The 22,072-nt window shown below is 41.7% G+C and overlaps 1 protein-coding gene across 6 annotated transcripts in view; it reads right to left on the reverse strand.

The window, feature by feature from the left end:
• LOC125451012 (paralemmin-2-like) overlaps positions 1-22,072 on the reverse strand; it is a 438,977-nt gene that overhangs the window by 248,608 nt on the left and 168,297 nt on the right. The window lies entirely within an intron of this gene.

Consider the following 22,072-nt stretch of genomic DNA (forward strand, 5'->3'; position numbering starts at 1 on the left):
TTGAAGTCGAAGTTCACAAAGAGTGGTCTGTGTCCAGTTTTCTGGGTGCTAGTTTTTCAGGGAGCTGTGGAAGTGTCAATGAGCTTTTGCTTGTGTTGTTACACATGCAAGCGATTTTGCATAAGATGTGTGTGATGCAGGGGCTTTAGAGCTCAGAGGACAGCTTTAGAAAGTCACGTGTTCAAAGTCAAGAGACTTGGTGACTAAATCCAGGCTGACATCTGTGCCATACTAAAGGAGTGCTGCACTGTTGGTGGCACTATCTTTCAGTTAAGCTGTTAGGCTGAAGTCCCACCTCGCTGCTTGGGAGGTGTAAAAGATCCCATGGCATTATTTTGAAAGATAGTATATTGTTGATTGGATCCCAGTCCACTGAAAATGATTTCTATAACAAATCACGATGCAATATTTTCCCTCACACTGTCCCTGGCACTTTAATTAAATATCTAATTCTGCAATGAAAAGTATTGTCACTTTGACCCAGTCTCTGCTACTTTTGAGTGCTGCAAGCAGTAATAAAGTCTTTTCTCCGTTGCGTGTCTGGTTTTCTGTAAACTGTTTTATTTTCTTTGAAATCTACAAGGGAATTCAAGGAACTATTTCTCTCTACAATGCCACCTCCAATTTTCCTCTCCAATGACTCTGATGCCACTCTTCCAGGTATCTGGGATTCACTTATTCCACTAACATATGGCTTGAGTAGGACATCAAGTGGCAGCAATAAGTTGTGCAGGTTTGTTCAGGCAAGCAGTGCGAAAATAAAAACGAACTTGCATTTATTAGTGGCTTCCATGGCCTCAGGATATCCCTGAGTGATTTTAGGCCAATGAAGCAGTTATGAAGTGCGGTCACATTTGTGAAGTCAGAAACACAGCAGACAATTTACAAGTTCCCACAACGTTGGCTGATGGTTAAATATTGAACAGGCCACCATCAAGGGTAGTATGGAATTGTAAAGTGCTAATCTTTATCAACATTGATTTGTACATGACATAATGACAATTAATACACGAGAACTGATGTCACACAATATATTTTCACTGTCTGGTAATAGGTGTTTTGGATCAATTTACCATTTGAAATTAACTCCAATCACTCATGTACCTGCTGTAAACACTTTATATTGCTCCATGGTTATGTTCTATTCAGTTACGTGCTAGCGTTCTTTTCTTTCTGATCTCTTGAGTTAACTATTGTTCTGGTTTGCTTGTTGTTCACTTCTGAGTTCATTTGCATATTACTTTTCATTTTGATATTTATGTGATCCTATTTTGTGTGATGGAGGTGGCAGAACTCTTTTTCAGTTCTTTTGGGGTTTTGAGGTCTAAATTTTATTCCTATTGGTATTGCTGTGGTGATTTATACCTGGAACTTAGGGCGCAGAAACAGAATATTTAGCCGAATTGGTCCATGCTGATATTTATATGCTGCACAAGCATTCTCCCACCCCCTAACCCTTACCAGCATAACATTCCTTTCTCCCTCATGTGTTTATCCAGCTTCCCCTGGAGTGTACCTGTGCTTTCCATCTAAACCAATCATTTGGGTGTGAGTTCCACATTCTTTTGGTTGAAGAGATTTTTCCAAAATTCCTAGTTGGAGCTATCAGCTACAATTCTACATTCCAGTCTGTATAATCATTAAAAGGATGTGGAGATGATGGCCCAGTGGCCTTATCACTGAACTGTTAATTGAGTGACCCAGATAATGTTCTGTGGACTGGGTTTGAATCCTGCCACAGCAAACGGTGGAATATGAATTCAATAATTGTCTGGAATTAAGAGTCTAATGATGACTATGAATCCATTTTTGATTGTCAGGAAAAACCCATGTGGTTCAATAAATTCCTTCAGGGAAGGGAACTGCCATCCTTGATAATGGGAACTGCAGATGCTGGAGAATCCAAGATAATAAAATGTGAGGCTGGATGAACACAGCAGGCCAAGCAGCATCTCAGGAGCACAAAAGCTGACGTTTTGGGCCTAGACCCTTCAGCTCTCTGATGAAGGGTCTAGGCCCGAAACGTCAGCTTTTGTGCTCCTAAGATGCTACTTGGCCTGCTGTGTTCATCCAGCCTCACATTTTATTAACTGGCATCCTTACCTGGTCTGCCCTATATACGACTCCAGACTCACAACAATGTGATTGAATCTTAACTGTCCTCTGGGCAATTAGGGACGGGCAATAAATGCTGCGTAGCCAGCGATGTATCATCCCGTGAATGAATAGAAGAAAAACACATTAGGTGTTGTTTAGAGGCCACCACACAGAATAGGAAGGGTGGGTAGCACAGGGGCTAGGATGGGCGGTGTTGGGTGGAGATTTGCCTCACAGCCTGATAACTGTTCCCGAGGCTCTAGATGGCCAAATGTGCTTGGGTCAGGTTGAAGGGAGGTGCCTCGCAGAAATTGGTTAGAAAACGTAAAGCACATGGATAGGAGGTAATGTACTGATATGGATTAAGGTTTGGTTAACAGGCAGAAAAGAGAGAGTTGGATTAAATAGATCATACACCCACTGGCGGGCTGTTACTAGTTTGATACAACAAGGAGCAGAACTTTGGCCCTAGTTTGCAGGTGACACAATATTTGCTATTACAAAAATTCAAAGTGGATCCAAGGGTAATTAAAAAGACTAACCAAATGGACCAGAACATGGCAGATGAAGTATAATGTGGAAAAATTTCAGGCTATCCAGAAATGGATGATCAACCGTGGTTTGATTGAATGATGGAGCAGGCTTGGGATAGGCTGAATGGCCTATTCCTGCTCCTATTTTCCTATTAGTGATCATCTTACATTCATGACTTCTGGGGTTTGGACTCCTCAAAATGGACATGTGTTCTCTATGTTGACTCCTTTTAAGCCCCTCCTACCTTTTCTATTGAAGAGATAGAGAATTATAACCCCTCAGTTATGGCATCATCGACATAACTGAATTTTTCACCTTCTCCAGTGGTTCTAAATATTTTTTATGATACAGGGATCCTCATTAGATTGAGTCTATTGAATATTTTTTCAGACATATGTTGACTGGCAATTTATTCTTGGACAATATAAACCAATAGGAAAAGCAACAGATGGCCCTTGAGCCTGGTCCAGTGTTCATTGAAGGCTTGGACTCACACAGCACAGACGACACCAATGAGACTGTACTGGCAAAAATATACTACATAGAACATAGGACAGTACCACCTACGCTAGTCCAACTTGCCAGCACTAGGGCCATACCCTTGAATGTTGTGACATTTCAAATGTCCATCCTAGTACTTTTTAAAGATTGTGAAGTTTCCCACCTCAACTACTCCACCAGGGAGAGCATTCCAGACCTCTCCACCCACCTGAAGAAAAGATGTTTCCTCAGATCCCTTTCTAACGTCATGTCTTTCACTTTAAAATTATGCCCCCTCGTTATTGACCTTTCAATTAAAGGGAATAGCTGCTTTCTGTTCACCATGTTCACATCCCTCATAATCTTACACACCTTAATCAGCTCCCCCTCTCAACCTTGTCTGCTCCAAAGAAAACAACTCGATTTATCCAGCCTCTCTTCATAGCTGAAATGCTCCATCCCAGGCAACATCCTGATGAATCTGCTTTGCAACCCCTCACATCATTCTCATAATATCATGATAAGAGCTGTACACAGAATTTCAGATGTGGTCCAACCAAAGTACTGTACAGCTGACCTACTTGCTACTGTAATCTATGCCAGGACTGATAAAAGCAAACCTGTCCTGCATGCCTTCATAGCTACCCTGTTTAAAGTGTCCTATCCCCTTCAGGGATCAGTGGACAATTACCCCAAGATCGCTCTTTTCTTCTGAGTTTCGTAGTGTTTTACTATTCATTGAGTATTCCTTTGTCTTGTTCCTTTCTCTAAAGTGCATTACCTCACGGTTATGCAGGGTAAATTCCTTCTGTCATGGATCTTCTGACCGAGCGGTGCTTCTGACCAATCTGTTTATATCCTTCTGTAGCATCAACTGCCAACCACCTACCCAATCTTTATGTCATTTGCAAACTGACTTTTCAGCAACCCCAAACTCTCATCTACATCATTTATGAATATCACAAACAATAAGGGGTTCCACTGGTATGCCACTGCACACTGGGCTCCAGACACACTAACAGCCATTTACCACCACCCTCTGTCTCCTCTCACGAGCCAATTTTGGATCCATCTCGCCAAATTACCCTGGATTCCACGAGACTTTATCTTCATTATCAGTTCTCCCTTTTGGGTCCTTGACAAAGGTCTTGCTAAAATCCACAGAAACTACACTAGCTGTCCCACCCTCATTCAAACACTTTGTCAAGTCCTTAAAAATCCCATCCAGATTTGTTAGGCATGATATTGGATAAGGTTGTTTATTTCCCTCCAGTTCACTCCACTTTGTCAGCTATTCCCCATATCCCTTGATTGAGAGACCAAATATCTGTCTCTATTAGTTGGAGATTCAATGAAGGCAAGTTTACAATCATTTGAATTTCAAAGAAGTACTCTTCACCTCAGATCCAAATTGACTACTTATCCTGAGATGGCAACCCTGCATTCTACATTCCACAGCCAATCAAAATATCTCTCAGTGAGTGACGACAATGACCTGGATTCAATGACTCCTCCTTCCTCCCCCCTCACCTGAGGCATGGTGCCCCTCACGTTAAACCACCACCAGTTGTCTCTCTTGAATGAGAGAGCAGCCCTATGGCCTGTTGACTTTACCTTGACTTTACCTTTACTTTTACCATAATATTACATACATAGTTGATTGGCTGATTAACTGACTAGAAGACTGGCTGACTACTTGCTAATAGACCAACTGACTGAATGAACAAACAGTAAGGTGGTGACAATGGAAATGAGAGCGTCACATTGCGATAGTGTCTTAAAGGTGTAGTGCCTTTCTGAGATCTGTGCAACAATACAACAACAACTTGAAACCCATGCTAGTGCTATCACTATTTGCATAAATGCATTTTTTTCTCTAAAATATGATTTCCTACTTGAGTTAAGCAGTATAATTGATAAAATATTGATATAAATTGATTTAGCCACAACTTAACTTTTGAACCAATGGATAGAACCTTTTGCCCTCCCCTTGTGGTGCATTTGGTGGAGAGGTTGTTTAGTCATGCTGGAGGGTGGCAGAATGGGATTGCAATGCACTCCTGCCTCCACTTCTGTTAAGCCTGTGGTGGGAAACATGTAAATAGCCTTCTTGTCCGCACCTCCAATTGAGGTTCTTAATTGTACAATTAATAACCATTGAGAGATCTCATCTCGTCAGGTAGGGAGGCTCAGCATGCAGGAAACACAAGAAACAAGACCTGGCATGTTTACTTCTGGGCTCCTGGGATGGTCTCTTATTCAAAATGTGCTCAGTGCCTAATCGGAGGAATTGTTGTTGGGAGATAGGGTGCACACTGAGAATCACCTCGGCCCTTGTTGCTATTTTTCTGTGCCCTCCCCTGTGACCCTATTCCTAGTATCATTCACCCATGTATCTGTTGTCCTCCTCAATCTGAAATTTCTGGTATATGCAATTCTGGCAGCGTCCACAACCTCTGAGATGGTGCTGCTGAGCACAGAGGAGATACTAGCGTCTGAAATCTCTCAACTGACTTGTGGAGCTTATGGGTTCCTTGATCCTGGGGAATAATCTGCCACTGGCCTATTAATTGCCTGCACAATTCCCAAAAGGAGGAAACATAAAGGTTTAGTTGTTCTTCCAGCTGATATCCAAGATCCACACTGCCTCCACAAGACTCCTTAGGCATTTCAGAAGATTCTCAGTAACATATACCATCCCACACTTTTGCTGTTGTATACAATAGAATCTCCTTAACGGCTGTGCTCTCAGCCAAAGCCCATTCTACCCCCAACCTTTATTCACATGCATCCAGTAGATACAGTTACCAAGTTTCCAGAATTGTCTGGAGTTACAAGTAATTGAAAATTGTTTATCAAGTCCCATGTGTGAATAACATACAGGAGAAAGACCATTAACATATTCAAAATTGTGGGTTAAATATTTTGTCTGAACAGTTTTGTTTGTTTTCAATAAATCCAGGAAATCATCCAGTGAGTAGTTGGCAACCCTACCATTTGAGATGGTGGGCTAGAAAAGGGTGTTGGAATCTTGGTTGATTTTTCCCTCCCTAACACATAACAATGCAGGGCTCCGACATCTGTCTTGAAAGGGCCAGCAACCAAACCTTGGATAATCTTTGTTGCTCGGCCCCATCAAACCATTTGACCATCAAATGTGGGGAGAACAGTCACCTAAGGCTGGAATCGAACTTGGGTCCCTGGCACTGTGAGGCTGCAGTGCTAACCACTGAGCCACCATGTCACCCTAGAAAGATGGTTTTGCAAACCTTGACTGCTCGGAATGAGGGAAGATTTCTGACAAGTGAGTTACTGTGAGAAATAAACAAGGGAAGGCTTTGCTGTAGACTCTACATGCAAAAGCTGACTATCTCTGGCAAGTTGCTAGGAGAATTTCATGTACTATTCATTCGGGTTTGTGGGCATCACAGGCTAGGCCGGCATTTATTGCCCATCCCTAACTGCCCTTGAGAAGGTGGTGGTGAGCTGCTTTCTTGAACCACTCCTCCATCAATATTCCATACTTTGGCCTACTCAGGAAAAGAAGGGATGAAAATTAGCAAAAGTAAAAGAAAGACTGACACTACAGCAGCTGTTTACTTATTGGTCACTATTTTGGTTTTCTTGTGCTTTCATCTGTCAGAAACTTCCTTTCCATGCTGAACTGATTTAAAGATTGTGCAAAACCACAAGAGACTCAGTAAACATTGAGGAATTTTTCAGCAGGCCACTGTTTTGAAGTGGTTTGGGAAGGGACTGACATCATGAATCTGAGGTGCAGCAAGTATTGAGGCAGATAGTGAGCTTTCGTTCAGTGTCTCCGAAATGTTGGAATTCTTGCACTGGCATCTGCAGCTAAGAATGGAGATGTGTCCAGGTCCATTTTGGGGTCTTTTTCTCTTCATTAATCCTCATAATCTTTCACTTCACCCGATGCATCCATTGCTCCCAAGCCTAGACAACATGCTTTGTATCTATGAGTCACTTCCATCCCATCGGTAAATTGTGGCCTCATTCCTTCTCCCAATGCCTCACCTCACTCCACTTTAGTCATTGCCCTTCATTCTCATATTCAGGTCTCTGTTTAAGATGCATGAGATGCCTGTAGAGATGTGATGGGTACCAGCAGTTCGCACTCAATGTTTAAAGGCAGCTCTAGTGGAACAATTTTAGATCTGCCTTAAACCTCCCAAGAATATGCCGCTGGACCATTGGACTCTAAACTGGACAATTTTGGCTTTACCTTAGTGAGTTCACTATCCATCCTGAGTGCTGTAGGCTACGCTGAGGTTTGTGGCAGACTTAGATGAGAAGTCAGTGAGGCCTATCTCAACGTCAGGAGAATCTCGCACCATCTTTTATTTCTTAGCCAAAGGAGCATAATGAATTTCTTGCAATGTAATGGTAAATTGCCAATTAAGGTTCCTATTGCTTGTTTAATGCCTTGTTAATAATCTACCTCATCTCATTAACATTCAGCTTCTCATCTTACCACATACATTGAATAAGCAGACATCAGTTGGAGCATTAAGATTTCTAATAGAGCTTTTAAACTCCTCCTACACTTTATACATTACTAAAATAATCAAAAATAACTGCATCCATTCAAACAAGTCATTAAACTAAGGCCCTGTCTGTGCTCTGAAGTGGGTGTAAAAATTGTATAATAGCTTTCTTGACTTCAAAGAGTCTCAAGTGATTTATCGCCAATTAACTATATTTTGAAGTGCTGTCACTATTCTAAATGTTACTGATGCAGCAACCAATTTGTACACAGCAAGCTCCTACAAACTGCAATGAGTTGAAAAAATAATTGCTGTAAAAGATATTGTTTGAGGGATAAATAGTCATGACGACTCTGGATCTGTTATGTCCAACTGAGAGTCAGGGGTTAGACTGCTACTGCTGAGCTCAGACTGACATTTAAACATTGGAGTGTTGCACATACAGATCACAGCCACAAGCTCATACCCTGACCTAAAAGGAGTATGTAAACATGCTGATAGAAGGAGCTTTACCATGGAAGCATGCCTTCAAATGGTTCCTCCATTAACTCCACAGTTTATCATCCTGTTGGCCTGGTAACTATAGAATTAATCCTGTCTAAGATTGGGACAGAGATGCTGTGATGAGCCAAGCAAGAGATATTCGGCAGATAAGAAGAGACAGAGTGTATTTACTTTGTGGCAGTGAGTCCAAGTGAAGGTTGAGAACAAATTACAACTGTAAGGCTTGGTGTTTTCACCCTTGTATAATACAAGGGCTTAAAAAATGGAGAATGTGTTTCACCCGGTTGACCAAGATCTCATCTAACAATTTTATGATGAACTCAGGATAAAAGTTAAGAGACGGATGCACATTCCCTGTCAAGTGCCAAATACTACTTCCTCAGTTTGGCTTCAAGTTGTTTTAATCACGAATGCATATCCCTGATACTATTAATGAAATGATTTGGATGTGGAAGGTTACACAAATATTATTCCAATTAGCATTCGGGTGGGTCTTTTAAACTCAGCCACCACAGAACCTTTTGTTGTTATCCTTTATCATTCATCTAGGTTGGATAGGAAAAAATTGAAAGCATATATATGCCGTGGTCTGTTGACAAAAAGCAATCAGCTGAGAATATTCCAGATCTTCAGTTATCTCAGGCCATCAGAACACCAATTTCCTCCCCTCCCATTTTTTTCTGTGTTGGGACCTGCTGAGCACTAATACTGTCACTCACTGAAAATTTGCCTCGTGGGAACATTGCTGTCCATATCCCTACTTGCACTGAGCCCAATCTGTGGTCCTCCAATTCATTCTCCTGCACATCTGTTATTCTCATCAATCCATCTTTGGTGGCTGTGCTTCAGATATCAAGGTCCTAAGCTCTCAAAATCTCTCCCCAAGCCTCATCACCTCTCTACCTCTCTTCACACCTTTAAGTCATACTTAAATCCTAACTGTTCAATCCAGATTTCAGTCACTGGTCCAATTGTTGTCTTTTGTGGCATGGTATCAACTTCTGTTTGTTAACCTTGGGGGCATTTTCGATTTTAAAAGTTGCTATAAGTTGATATTGTACACATCTATCAGGCTGGTTGCTGAGTTCTAAAATACTCCTGAACACAGGGGCCTGTACTGAGGGCTGTATTGAACACAAACCAGTCTTAATTTGAAATCTACAAGGGCAGGTTCTATCAGATTTATCCAGTGGGCAGGAGTATTCCCTCCATTAACCCAAGAGTACTCAAGCCAATTGTAGTTCAGTCGCTGTGGGCTCTGACCATTTCGCAGTGACAGGGGTTTAACTGACACTTGTCTATGCTCGAGACAAGGTAGGTACTTTACATGATTTTTAATCAACTCTTACGGAGCAATGTATAAAAATTCCATTCAGCGATTGAAATATATCATTCTATATTGAAACTTCACTTTGGTCCCGATCCACTCTTGAACTGGGTGCATTCAATGCCAGTGATTTAGCTGGAACAGCTTTGGTAAGGTCCTATTTATCCAAGGTTATAAAAGTGACACTTTCGTTGAATCTTACAGTTGATGGAAGTCAATGGTTATTTCATTTTACTTAAAATTGGTTGCCAGTTTTTGGGATGCTAAGGATACTGTTGTGTACATGCTGGCTCATCTTAATTTGAATGAATAGCTACATAAGAAAAGAGCATCCAGAGTTAGTGGATCTGACAATTATGCTTCCCACAAGGACTTGCATTTATGATATCTTTCACAACATTGAGTCATCCCTAATTACGTTACAGCCAATTAAGTACTTTTTTGGAGTATAGTCCCTCTACTAATGCAGGAAATGTACAGAACAACTTGTCATCAAGTCATTGTAATGCTGCATTGATACAAAGCACTACTTTAGACTTTCTGAATAAGACTATTTTCGATCAGATCCTTATTTTACAAGAAATAATGTCACTTCAAGAATGAATATATTTAAGGGCAAACACAGGTTTGAAGGTTCTGTTGTTCTCTACCCATGTGTAGTTGAGATTTTTTTTAAGCCATTCATTTCCAATTGATGAAATTCCGAGAAAGTGAATAACTGGTCTGAGGAATGTTAGTTACTTTGAGTGTGGTTTTGCTAGATGCTTCACTAACTGGAACAGGAAGTATGTGTTATAGTCACACAATGATTTGTCACTATTAAGGAAGGTGGTAAGGGAAAAGGATGTGGGTGGGACAACTGGCCAATCACAGAAATAACCAGTTGTCACGAAGATCATTCTAGCTTCCAGGGAGACCTCTGAAATCAGATGGTTATAAATTGAAGGAGGCTTTATGAACCCCTTTTATTCATCAGTGAAATCACACTTGTATGTAATGTAACATTTAGATGTTGCAGTTGGAGACAATTTTCGTTTGAAACAATTTTTCATTGCAATTTCTAAAGGCGGTGGAGGGAATTCAGTGTGGGAGTGGTTTCACTGGCCCCTAAAATCACACCGAACCTTCACCGAGTTTTCTACCAAAACGATAATGGGAAAGTAATTTTTCTCTAAACACAAAGAAGGAATAAAAGAAACTTGCATTGATAGGGCACTTTTCACTATTACCACACATCCCAAATAATTTGAAAGCCAATCGAATGTTTTTTGAAATGTGGTCACTGTTGTAATACAGGAAGCACGGCAGATAATTTCTGTACTGCCACCTCCCACAAACAGCAATAATGATAATGGCCAGACCATCAATTTAGTGATGTTGATTGAGGGATAAATATTGGCCAGAAAACCAGTATCTCTGCTGTTCTTCAAAAATAGTGCTGGAACTTTCATCTGATGAAGTCTCTGTTTAGCATTTCATTCAAAGAGTGAGGTACTCCTTCTCATCATTAATGATAGAGCAAAATACTGGACACACATATGTTAATTGTGGGGCAGCTGGTAACAGTTTGAATCTGAAAGCTGTGAACTCATAACTTAACACGTCAATGCACGTCAGAGGGAATGCTGCAGTATTGGAATTGCTGTCTTTCAGTGAGATGTTACCTTGAGGTTCTGCCTGCTTGGACATATAAAAGAGTAAAAGCATGTTGGGCTTTAGCTCATGGGAACTAAAGATACATACTATAAGAGCAAGTTAAGTTTTCTATTGTACAGAGCCGGTTTAAAGCAGACCGGCATACTGCATTCAGTTCAGGGCACAGCCCTTAGGAAGGTTATATTGCCTGAGGGATGCATGCAGAGAAAATTTATCAGAACAACACTGGGGCTCAAAGGGTTAAGAAATGAGGACAGTTTGAACAAATGTGGTTTGTATTTCTCGGGTTCGGAGGTTGAGGGGTGACCTGACTGAGTAGTTTGACACAATACAATAATTCAATTTCCAGCAATGCTCGAATTTCTCAGGTCAAGTGATTTAATGAGGCATTGGAACTGTGCAAGAAGGAATGAGCAGGAATAAATAAGGAAACCTTGAGGAAACAGTGACAATATAATTAGATGCAAGGTGCGAATAGAACACGAAATAGAAAAGCAAACTGCATTGGACTGAAATACAAGAATGTGAGTCAAGTGACACTTGCTCTGAATGAAAAGAACATGTAACAAAATAGAATCATAGATTAGTAATAGGAATACTTAAACAGGGAGAGGAAATGTAAGTGAACAAATCCAGAATGTTCCATGGAGGGGGAAAATGCTGGAAATTTGAAGTGGAGTTCCACAGATTGTTTGGATAAAACCTCAAACTTAATAAAGGAAAATAAAGAATATTTCACCTCCCTGAGGTTTCCATTGTAAAAGTGGAGATTGGAGTTACAGAAACCATTAGAAAGCAGTGTAGAAGAGTTTGCAGTGACTTTTATTCCAAGAGAAATGTTATAATGCAGTTACTTAAAATAAACAAGACGCTGGCAACAGCAGATATACATCCAAGGATACTATGGGAAGTTCAGGAATGACAATGAATGCAAAGATTTTAATCACTTCTGCCCAGCAGAGATTGGACAGCGGTGAGATTAATTTGGAAGTGGTGGCTTACCTATCTCTAGCCCCTTCATTGCTATTTTTGACGGAGCTGGGCAACTGAGATGCCCATCTGACTCAAGCAGGAACCTCACCATTCGAAACAAAAACAGAAATTGCTGGAAAATTTCAGAACATCTGGCAGCATTTGTGGAGAGATTTTCTTCAGAACTGATTATAGGTAGGAAAAGGTTGGAATATATGCTGAAGATGGGCTGGAGGGGAAGGGGGAGGATATAAATGATAGGTGGGGATGGAGCCCAGAGAGAAAGAAAAATTGTTGGGCAGACAAAGGGATGTGTAAAAGTCAGCCTGGAGGAGTTAATAGCTGCTAATGGGGACCATCCCCAGCTAACAATGTGTTGTTTGTGGTAGAGCCCATGTGATGACGAGGCTTAGTTTTGGGGGGTTGGAGTAAGGACAGTGAGAAGGTTAAAATAATTGAACTTGATATTGAGTTCAGAGGCTACAGGGGCCCCAAACAGAAAATGAGAAGCTCTTCTTCTAGCTTGTGTTGAACTTCACTGCAGCACTGCAGCAAGACTGAGATAGAGATGTTGGCCAGGCAACACAATGTGTTGAAGTGGCAGGCAACAGGAAGCTCAGCATCATTTTTGCAGATGTACTGTGGGCGATCTGCAAAGCGGTTTCCCAGTCTGCATTTTATCTCCTTGGTGTAGAGGAGACCACACTGTGAACTGAGTCCTCAGCTCTGACCAACCCATCTCCTGCACTTCAGCCATTGATAGGGTGTACCTTGTCCCCACCTATCTCCCAACACATCCACATTCAAAGGACCTTTAGCTGCCATTTCTGCCAACTCTAGTGGGATGCCATCTCCAGACACGTGCTCCCCTTCCACCCTTATCAGGCTTCAGCAAGGACAGTTCCCTCCGGTGTACCTTGGTCTGGTCCTACTCCTCTCTCAACACCTCCCTAGACCTAGTTGTCATCTTCCCTTGCAATCTCAGAAGGTGTAATGCCTGATCATTTACTTCCTCGATCCTCATTATCCAAGGCCCCAGACACACCTCCCAGGTGATGTCGTGTTTTACCAGCATTTCACTCAATCGAGTATTCACTCGTCACAATGTGGTCTCAATCGAGTATTCACTCGTCACAATGTGGTCTCAATCGAGTATTCACTCGTCACAATGTGGTCTCCTCTACATTGGGGGAATGAAGTGTAGGCTGATTGTCTGATTCACAGAACATCTATGTTCCATCTGCAAAAATGACTCTAAGGGTCCTGTTGCCTGCTGCTTCAACACACCACTATGTTCCCTGGCCAATATCTCCACCTCAGGTTTGCTGCAGCGCTCCAGTGGAGCTCAGTGCAAACTGGAAGTACGGCATCTCATTTTCTGAGTGGCATCTCATTTTCCATGTTGGGTCTCTGAAGCCTTCAGGACTCAATAGTGAATTCAAAATGTTAGGGCCTGAGCACCTTCCCAAATGTCCTTAGTCCAAATCCCACACGAGGCCTTAGATTTACAAGGGCTGATACCTATTGTCAGCCAGTAATGCACCCTATTAGCCGCTATTAATGCTCCCAGGCTGACCATTACACACTCTGTTGACTGCCCAACCACTCTTTCTTTTTCCCTTCGAGCTCCATTTCAACCTATAGTTTAGTCCTCACCCCTCCCAACCCCACCTTTAGCATACATACCAAACTTTTCCTCACTACAATCAGCTCTGAAAAAAGGTCATTGGACCCGAAATGTTAATTCTCCTTTTTCTCTAAAGATAGGAAGGATTTAGAGGGATATAGACCAAATTCTGGTAAATGGGACAAGAATAATTTAGGACATCTGGTTGGCATGAAAGCAGTCTGTTGCAGGCTGTACATCTCTATGACTCTATGTTGCCAGACCTGCTGATTTTTTCTAGCAATTTCTGCTCTTGTTTCTGAATTTCAGCATCTGCAATTCTTTGGACCTTTTGTTCAGTGGAGCCTCATTATTAAATGGAAGTTAGTGTCCTATGATTTATATGTGTCACTCTAACTGTCTAAAGGGTGGGGTAACCACTAGGAAGCCCAAGTAAATGTAACATAGAGTCACAGAGACATAGAGATGTATAACATGGAAACAGACCCTTTGGCCCAACTCGACCTTGCTTACCAGATATCTGAGATAAATCTAGACCCATTTTTAGCCTTCGACCCATATCTCTCTAAATTCTTCCTATTCAGCCAACCATCCAGATGACTTTTAAATGTTGTGATGTACCAGCCTCCACCATTTCCTTTGGCAGCTCATTCCATACGCGCGCTATACTCTGCATGAAAGTGTTGCCTTTTAAATCCCCTCTCACTTTAAACCTATGCCCTTTAGTTTGGACTCCCCTATCCTGCAGAAGAGATCTATCTATGCCCCTCATGTTTTTATAAACCTCTATAAGGTCACCCCGAAACCTCTGATGCTCCAGGGAAGATAGCCCCAGCCTGTTCAGCTTCTCCCTAAAGCTCAAACCCTCCAACCCTGGCAAAACCCTTGCAAATTCTTTCTGAACCCTTTTTTACAACATCCTTCCTATAGCAGGGAGAATTGAATGCATTATTTCAAAAGTAGCCTACCCAATGTCCTGTACAGCTGCAATATGACCTCCCAACTCCTATACTTAATACATTAACAAATAGAGGCAAGCATACCAAGTGTCTTCTTCACTACTCTGTCTACCTGTGACTCCACTTTCAAGGAACTATGAACCTGCACTCCAAGGTCTTTTTGTTCAGCAACACTCCCCATGGCCTTACCATTAAGTATAAAAGTCCTGAGATAGCAAGGTGTAGAGCTGGATGAACACAGCAGGCCTATCAGCATCAGAGGAGCAGGAAAGCTGTCGTTTCGGGTCTAGATCCTTCTTCAGAAATTTCCTCTGATGCTGCCTGGCGTCTGTGTTCATCCAGCTCTACGCCTTGCTATCTCAGATTCTCCAGCATCTGCAGTTCCTACTACCTCAGTATAAAAGTCCTGCCCTGATTTGCCTTTCCAAAACCAGCACCTCACATATATCTAAATTAAACTCCATCTGCCACTCTTTGACTCATCTGATCAAGGTCCAATGCAGTCTGAGGTAACCTTTTTCACTGTTCAATGCACCACCAATTTTGGTGACGTCTGCAAACTTACTAATTATACCTCCTATATTCACATCCAATTCATATATATAAATGACAAAAAGCAGCAACCCAGCACTGATCCTTATGGTACATCGCTGGGCACAGGCCTCCAGCCTGAAAAGCAACCCTCTACTGCCACCCTCTGTCTTCTACCTTTGAGCTAGTTCTGTATTCAAATGATTTGTTCTCCCTGTCTTCCATGTGATCTAACCTTACTAACCAGTCTACCAAGAGGGGCTCTGTTGAACGCCTTACTGAAGTCCATTTAGATAATGTACATTGCTCCATCTTCATCAATCCTCTTTGTTACTTCTTCAAAAAACTCAACCACGTTAGTGCGACAAGATTTCCCACACACAAAGCCCATATTGCCTATCCCTAACCAGTCCTTGCCTTTCCAAATGCATGTAAACCCTGTCCTTCAGGATTCCCTCCGACAACTTGCCCACCACTGATGTCAGTCTATGTTTCCCTGGTTTTTCCTTAACACCTTTTTTAAATAGTGGCAGGTTAGCCAACTTCCAGAAGCTGCATCCAGCAGCTCACCTGTGGCTGTCAATGATACTAATATCTCAGCAAGGGGTCCAGAAATCTCTTCCGTGGCTTCCCACAAAGTTCTAGGGTACACACAATCAGGTACAAACTGAACATATGAACTATGTATTCAGTGCTAGCATCCAAGGTGATAAAGAGATAATTGATCAATATGAATCATTTTCAACCCAACTCGCAGGAACCTACAATTTGCACAATCAAAGTAAGAGCTAATTAGAGGTAGGATTGTATTAGGAATTAGGGATCTAAAAGTGAAAGCATGCCTACTCAAGGAGACAAACCCATTCTCAGGAGAGCAATTGATCCATGCAGAAGTACTGTGGTTGTGAATCAACAGCTCGAGCAGACTCATGGCTGAGCAGATCAGGTCTAGCTGACACATACTCCAGGCACAGAGGGCAATACAAGCATAGGCAAAGGGCAGGATGCAAATACCGCAGAAAACATCATGCAACTGAGAAGAAGGCTTATCCAGTGTGGGGAAAACAGTATCCTCATTGCAAAATATCTGATCATTGTGCATGCAAGCCTGTGGCTAAAAAGAAGAATAACAAGCAGCTACAGATTGCCATTGGAGAGATGTTAGGTGAAGATTCCTTGCAGACCATACAACAGGCTGGTTCAGTGAATTAGTAAGTGAGACATGGTTTGTGACTGTTGGAATGAGCACTGCAGGGCTAGAATAGCAGGTCAATGTAAAATGTCAAATAGGCACTGTTGTCTCTTGCAGCATTGTAATGTTCACAGACACCTGCAAATTAGCGCAACATGGTAATCCAAAAATGAAACGCTCAAAAGTAAGTTTAAGTCTATGTGATGGCACCACATGTATCCAGGAGATTGCTCTGCAAGCCTGTTGTAATAACAGTTATGAGCATGTGGAGGTCCAGATCATAGTTGACAAGTAAATGGCATTCATCTCAGCTAGAGAAAGTCTAAAGTTTGGATTGGTAACCCTCAACGTGCCAAAAGACATCTGCAAACTAAACCATTGACTGTGGAGCACATCCTAGATGAGTACAATGATACATATACAAGGTTAGGATGTTTTCCAGGAGAATATGTTGATGAGGGTCGAGCAGTGGGTATGGTGTATATGGACTTCAGCAAGGCATTTGATAAGGTTCCCCATGGTAGGCTCATTCAGAAGGTCAGGAGGAATGGGATACAGGGGAACTTAGCTGTCTGGATACAGAATTGGCTGGCCAACAGAAGACAACGAGTGGTAGTAGAAGGAAAATATTCTGCCTGGAAGTCAGTGCTGAGCGGTGTTCCACAGGGCTCTGTCCTTGGGCCTCTACTGTTTGTAATTTTTATTAATGACTTGGATGAGGGGATTGAAGGATGGGTCAGCAAGTTTGCAGACGACACGAAGGTTGGAGGTGTCGTTGACAGTATAGAGGGCTGTTGTAGGCTGCAGCGGGACATTGACAGGATGCAGAGATGGGCTGAGAGGTGGCAGATGGAGTTCAACTTGGATAAATGTGAGCTGATGCATTTTGGAAGGTCGAATTTGAAAGCTGAGTACAGGATTAAGGATAGGATTGTTGACAGTGTGGAGGAAGAGAGGGATCTTGGTGTGCAGATACATAGATCCCTTAAAATGGCCACCCAAGTGGACAGGGTTGTTAAGAAAGCATATGGTGTTTTGGCTTTCATTAACAGTGGTATTGAGTTTAAGAGTCGTGAGATCTTGTTGCAGCTCTATAAAACTTTGGTTAGACCGCACATGGAACACTGTGTCCAGTTCTGGTCGCCCTATTATAGGAAAGATGTGGATGTTTTGGAGAGGGTTCAGAGGAGGTTTACCAGGATGCTGCCTGGACTGGAGGGCTTATCTTATGAAGAGAGGTTGACAGAGCTTGGACTTTTTTCATTGGAGAAAAGGAGGAGGAGAGGGGACCTAATTGAGGTTTACAAGATAATGAGAGGCATAGGTAGAGTTGATAGCCAGAGACTATTTCCCAGAGCAGAAAAGGCTAACATGAGGGGTCATAGTTTTAAGCTGGTTGGAGGAAAGTATAGAGGGGATGTCAGATGCGGGTTCTTTACACAGAGAGTTGTGAGAGCATGGAATGCATTGCCAGCAGCAGTTGTGGAAGCAAGGTCATTGAGGTCATTTAAGAGACTGCTGGACATGCATATGGTCACAGAAATTTGAGGGTGCATACATTGGTCGGCACAACATCGTGGGCTGAAGGGCCTGTTCTGTGCTGTACTGTTCTATGTTCTATGTTTTATGTTCTAATATCATCATGAAATAGTTGAGACTGCAAGACCTATTCAACATTTTATGGCCCTCAAGGCTATCTTGAAAGATAAGATAGGTGAGCTGGAAAAAAAGGAACAATGAAGAAAATGACAACTCCTACAGATTGGATAAACAGCATGATAGCAGTGAAACCTGAAAGTATACAATGATCCAAAACATTTAAATAAAGCCCCAAAGACATCTCATTTTCCCTATGCCAATCATTGAAGGAATTTTGCCACATGTTTCAAATGCAAAACATTTTACCATCTTAAATGTGAAAGATAGTTATTGGCAAGTGAAGCTGGATGAGAGCAGTAGACTTTTAACTATATTCTTGAAACACTTCAGGATATCCAGATGGTTGCAACATCATTTGGCATTTCCACTCCTTCAGAAGAAGATCAGTGCAGATAACACAAGTAAACAAATGATCTTCCTGGGGTGGACACGATAGTGGGTGATCTGCTGGATCAATTGATTTCACGGACTACAAATGAAATTGCCAAGTGCTTGAAAGCACACTTCAGTCATTGTGGCATTCCCAACATAGTCATGTGTGACACTGGCTTTCAGTTCACGAATGAAGAATACATATTTCTAAAGGGATTGGGAAATTCAACATCAAACATCATCTCTACACTATCTCCAGTCAAATGGAAAGGCTTAAGTGACAGTGAAAATTGCCAAAGCAGTAAACGGGATTGTGCAAAACTCCCTGAGGTGTCTATAAGGTAATCCTCAAGTGAAGAAACACATCTTCTGAAGGCATGAGAAGTCACTTGGTACAGAGACTGGCATCAGTTTGTACATAAGCTTCTCTTCTAGTAACATCAAAGCTCTGAAAGCTGGAAGTAGTAACATGTGTGAATTAACAAATCAAGGTCAACAGGCAGAAATCCACATTTAATCTTGACAAGATCGCGAAACCATTGCCAATGCTGAATATTAGCGAGCCGGTCAGAGTACAAACGTTCAACAGTCTCAGCAATAGCCCGCCCAAGTGGGAACTTGAGACCTGTATGGGGCAGTTGCCACCTCGATTATACATGGCCAAGTGAGCCACCAGGTATTCCTTCACATCTGCCCAGCTCCAGAAGCTATTCCTTATGCAGGTGGCTGGTCAGGAAGAAAAGCGCTTACCACCTACGTAGAACACGTATCAACCTTTAGACTAGAGGTCAATGGAGCCCAACAGCACAATGAGAGAAACAATGGCTACCACAGCAACAACAGATGACCAGGAATGACTCTCTCCGAAAAAACAACATCACCCTGATGACTGGCCAATGACGACAACATGCAGAAATATAATTAAGAAATCTGCATGATTTAAGGACTCTGTGTGAAATGCATATTCAGAGACTGATAGAAATATCAAGCTGCTAAGACATGAGAATAGTGCTGTATAGAGTTGGTAACCTGGATAACTAAAACAGTAATTGACAATGCTTGCCTTTTTTCCTTTTTATGTATCACAAGGGGGGCTTTAAAATGCAATTATATATAGGTGTCTGCCCTCGTCTGCCATTGTTTACGTGACCTTTTCCTTGAGGCAGACACCGTGTAGGCAGACATCTTAAATTTCACTTCAGTGAAGACTCATGTTGAACAAACTCCTGTGTTGTAGAGAAAATTCAGAAATCTGAAGTGCAAAGGGAGGTGGGAGTCCTAGTCCAGGATTCTCTGAAAGTTAAATTGCAGGTTGAGTTGATAGCTAGGAAGGCAAATATGATGCTGGCATTTATTTTGAGAGGACTAGTATATAGAAGCAGGGATGCACTTCTGAGGCTTTATAAGGCTCTGTTCACGCCACACCTTGATTATTGTGAGCAACTTTGGGCCATTATATCTCAGGAAGGATGTACTGGCCCTGGAGTGGGTTGAGGGGAGGATCACAAGAATGGTCCTAGAAATGAAAGGCTTAACAGATGAAGAACATTGGAGGACTCTGGGTCTCTCCTCAATGGAGTTTAGAAGGATAAGGGGGGATCTAATTGAAACTGACAAGATACTGCAAGACCTGGACAGAGTGCATGTTGGGAAGATGTTTCCATTAGCTGGAGATACTAGGTCCCGTGGGTGCAGCTTTGGAGTAAAGAGGTGACCCTTTAGATTGGAGATAAGGAGAAACTTCTTCAGCCAGAGAATGCTGAATCTCTGGAATTCATTGCCACTGAGGCTGTGGGGGCCAGGTCATGGAGTATATTTAAGACGGAGATAAATGGCTCTTGATTGTCAAGGGGATCAATAGTTACGGGGAGAAGGCAGGAGAATGGTGTTGAGAAACTTATCAGCCATGACTGAATGACAGAGTATACTCAATGGGTCGAATGGCCACAGTTCTGCTCCTGTATATGATGGCCTTATGGTCAAAACAGCTCCTTTGCTTAACAACATAAAAGTGTTCCTGAGGTCACTGTGGCACTTCTGGTGAAATTGCAGCTGGCATGTGACAAAGCTCCCAGAAATTCATCCCCAGTGTTTGAACATCACATTAGGTAAAACCTAGAGTGGGCAAACACAAAATAGAATTGCACAGAATTTTCTGGTGTGGAAACAAACAGTTCCAACTGATCCATGCCAATGTTTAAAATCACTATGAGCCTTCCTCCACCTTTTATTCATATCATTCTATTTGTTTCTTCACCTTCCCCCACCATTATGTAATTATCTAGCTTTCCCTTAAATACATTATTGTTAATCATCTCATCCACCTCTTAGGTAATAATTCTGTATTCTCACTGCCCTCTGATCAAAGAAGCTCTCCAGAAATCCTCATGGCCTTATTGGACCTTAACTTGTATGTATAGTCAACCAACTGAATGAAAATCAATTTTTCATTTGCATTCCTTGACTGTTTGATTCACCAAATTACTTTCAATAGGAGCGATCACAGTTACCTTTAAATAATTTAACTGCACTCAGCAAAATGAGGGACTCTATCAGAATAACTATAGAAACTGATTTGAGTATAAAACTATTAAAAAGCAATGTTTACTGATAGTGTTCAACAGGGCTATGTTTGAAACCTACTGCCATCTTATCATTTTCAGGTAGCAAAGCCACTGCTATTGGGAAAAAAGGGTTTTAGTTCTCAAGTCAAGGATCAATACCATGACACGTATTTTTCAAAACTTGTACTGCTGCCTTTTGTGCTCCATTTTGTCTGGTTCACTTTTGGCTTTGCATCATCTATCTGTAAGTAAGTACCATAGAAACTTACATGACACATGGAGACCATTGGGCTCATCATGCCTATATCAGCTGTTTGGTGGAGCTATCTCATCAATGGTTTTTCCTTGTACCTCCCACTGGTACTTCAAATAGTTATTCAATTCTCTTTTAAAAATTATCATTGACGGTCATTGTTGATTTTGCTGGAGTTTGAGATATTTAAACCCAAAAATACTTTTGTCTTTTAATGAAAATTGAACTTTTTTTTCTGGACAAACATTAACTTTAAGGCTGAAGAAACTACCTGCTGTGTATGCCATGTCTCCTGCAGTTGGATGATGTATCCACTGGCAGTGCGTATAAATAACGAGAAATAAGAAAAATGAAATGATTTTCAACAAACCCCAAACAATTCTCATTTGTTTAATTCAATCTGCCAAAGTGCTGTCATACCAAGCTCACTGTCCCCATAGATGTCATGTTTTGAAGAGACTCAGCCCACTATGGAAACTTATAGTCATCGTGGTAATTCCATTACCCACTCGGGAATTCAGCAGCTTAAACCAACAATTGCCCTGACTGAATTCAGCTGCAACTGCACTTGAATGATCATTGTCAGTAACATGCTGGTTTAGACAGCCCCACTGGAATGTATTTCATATCACTGCACAGTGGTGACTTCAACTTACTGTGAGCTAGATTCAGCCACATATTAGTCTTTATCATAGAAAGGCATTCACTGACGTGAAAAAGAAAACATACTTGATTTAATCTAAAGAAATATCTAAGATATATCGCAGATCTGTAGGTTGTAAATCTCAGCTTTATTAATTTCAAACTAAATTTCACATGCATTGGAGACATTTTAAGTAG

Source organism: Stegostoma tigrinum, chromosome 3 (genome assembly GCF_030684315.1).
Source record: "Stegostoma tigrinum isolate sSteTig4 chromosome 3, sSteTig4.hap1, whole genome shotgun sequence".
NCBI classification, from domain to species: Eukaryota; Metazoa; Chordata; class Chondrichthyes; order Orectolobiformes; family Stegostomatidae; genus Stegostoma; species Stegostoma tigrinum.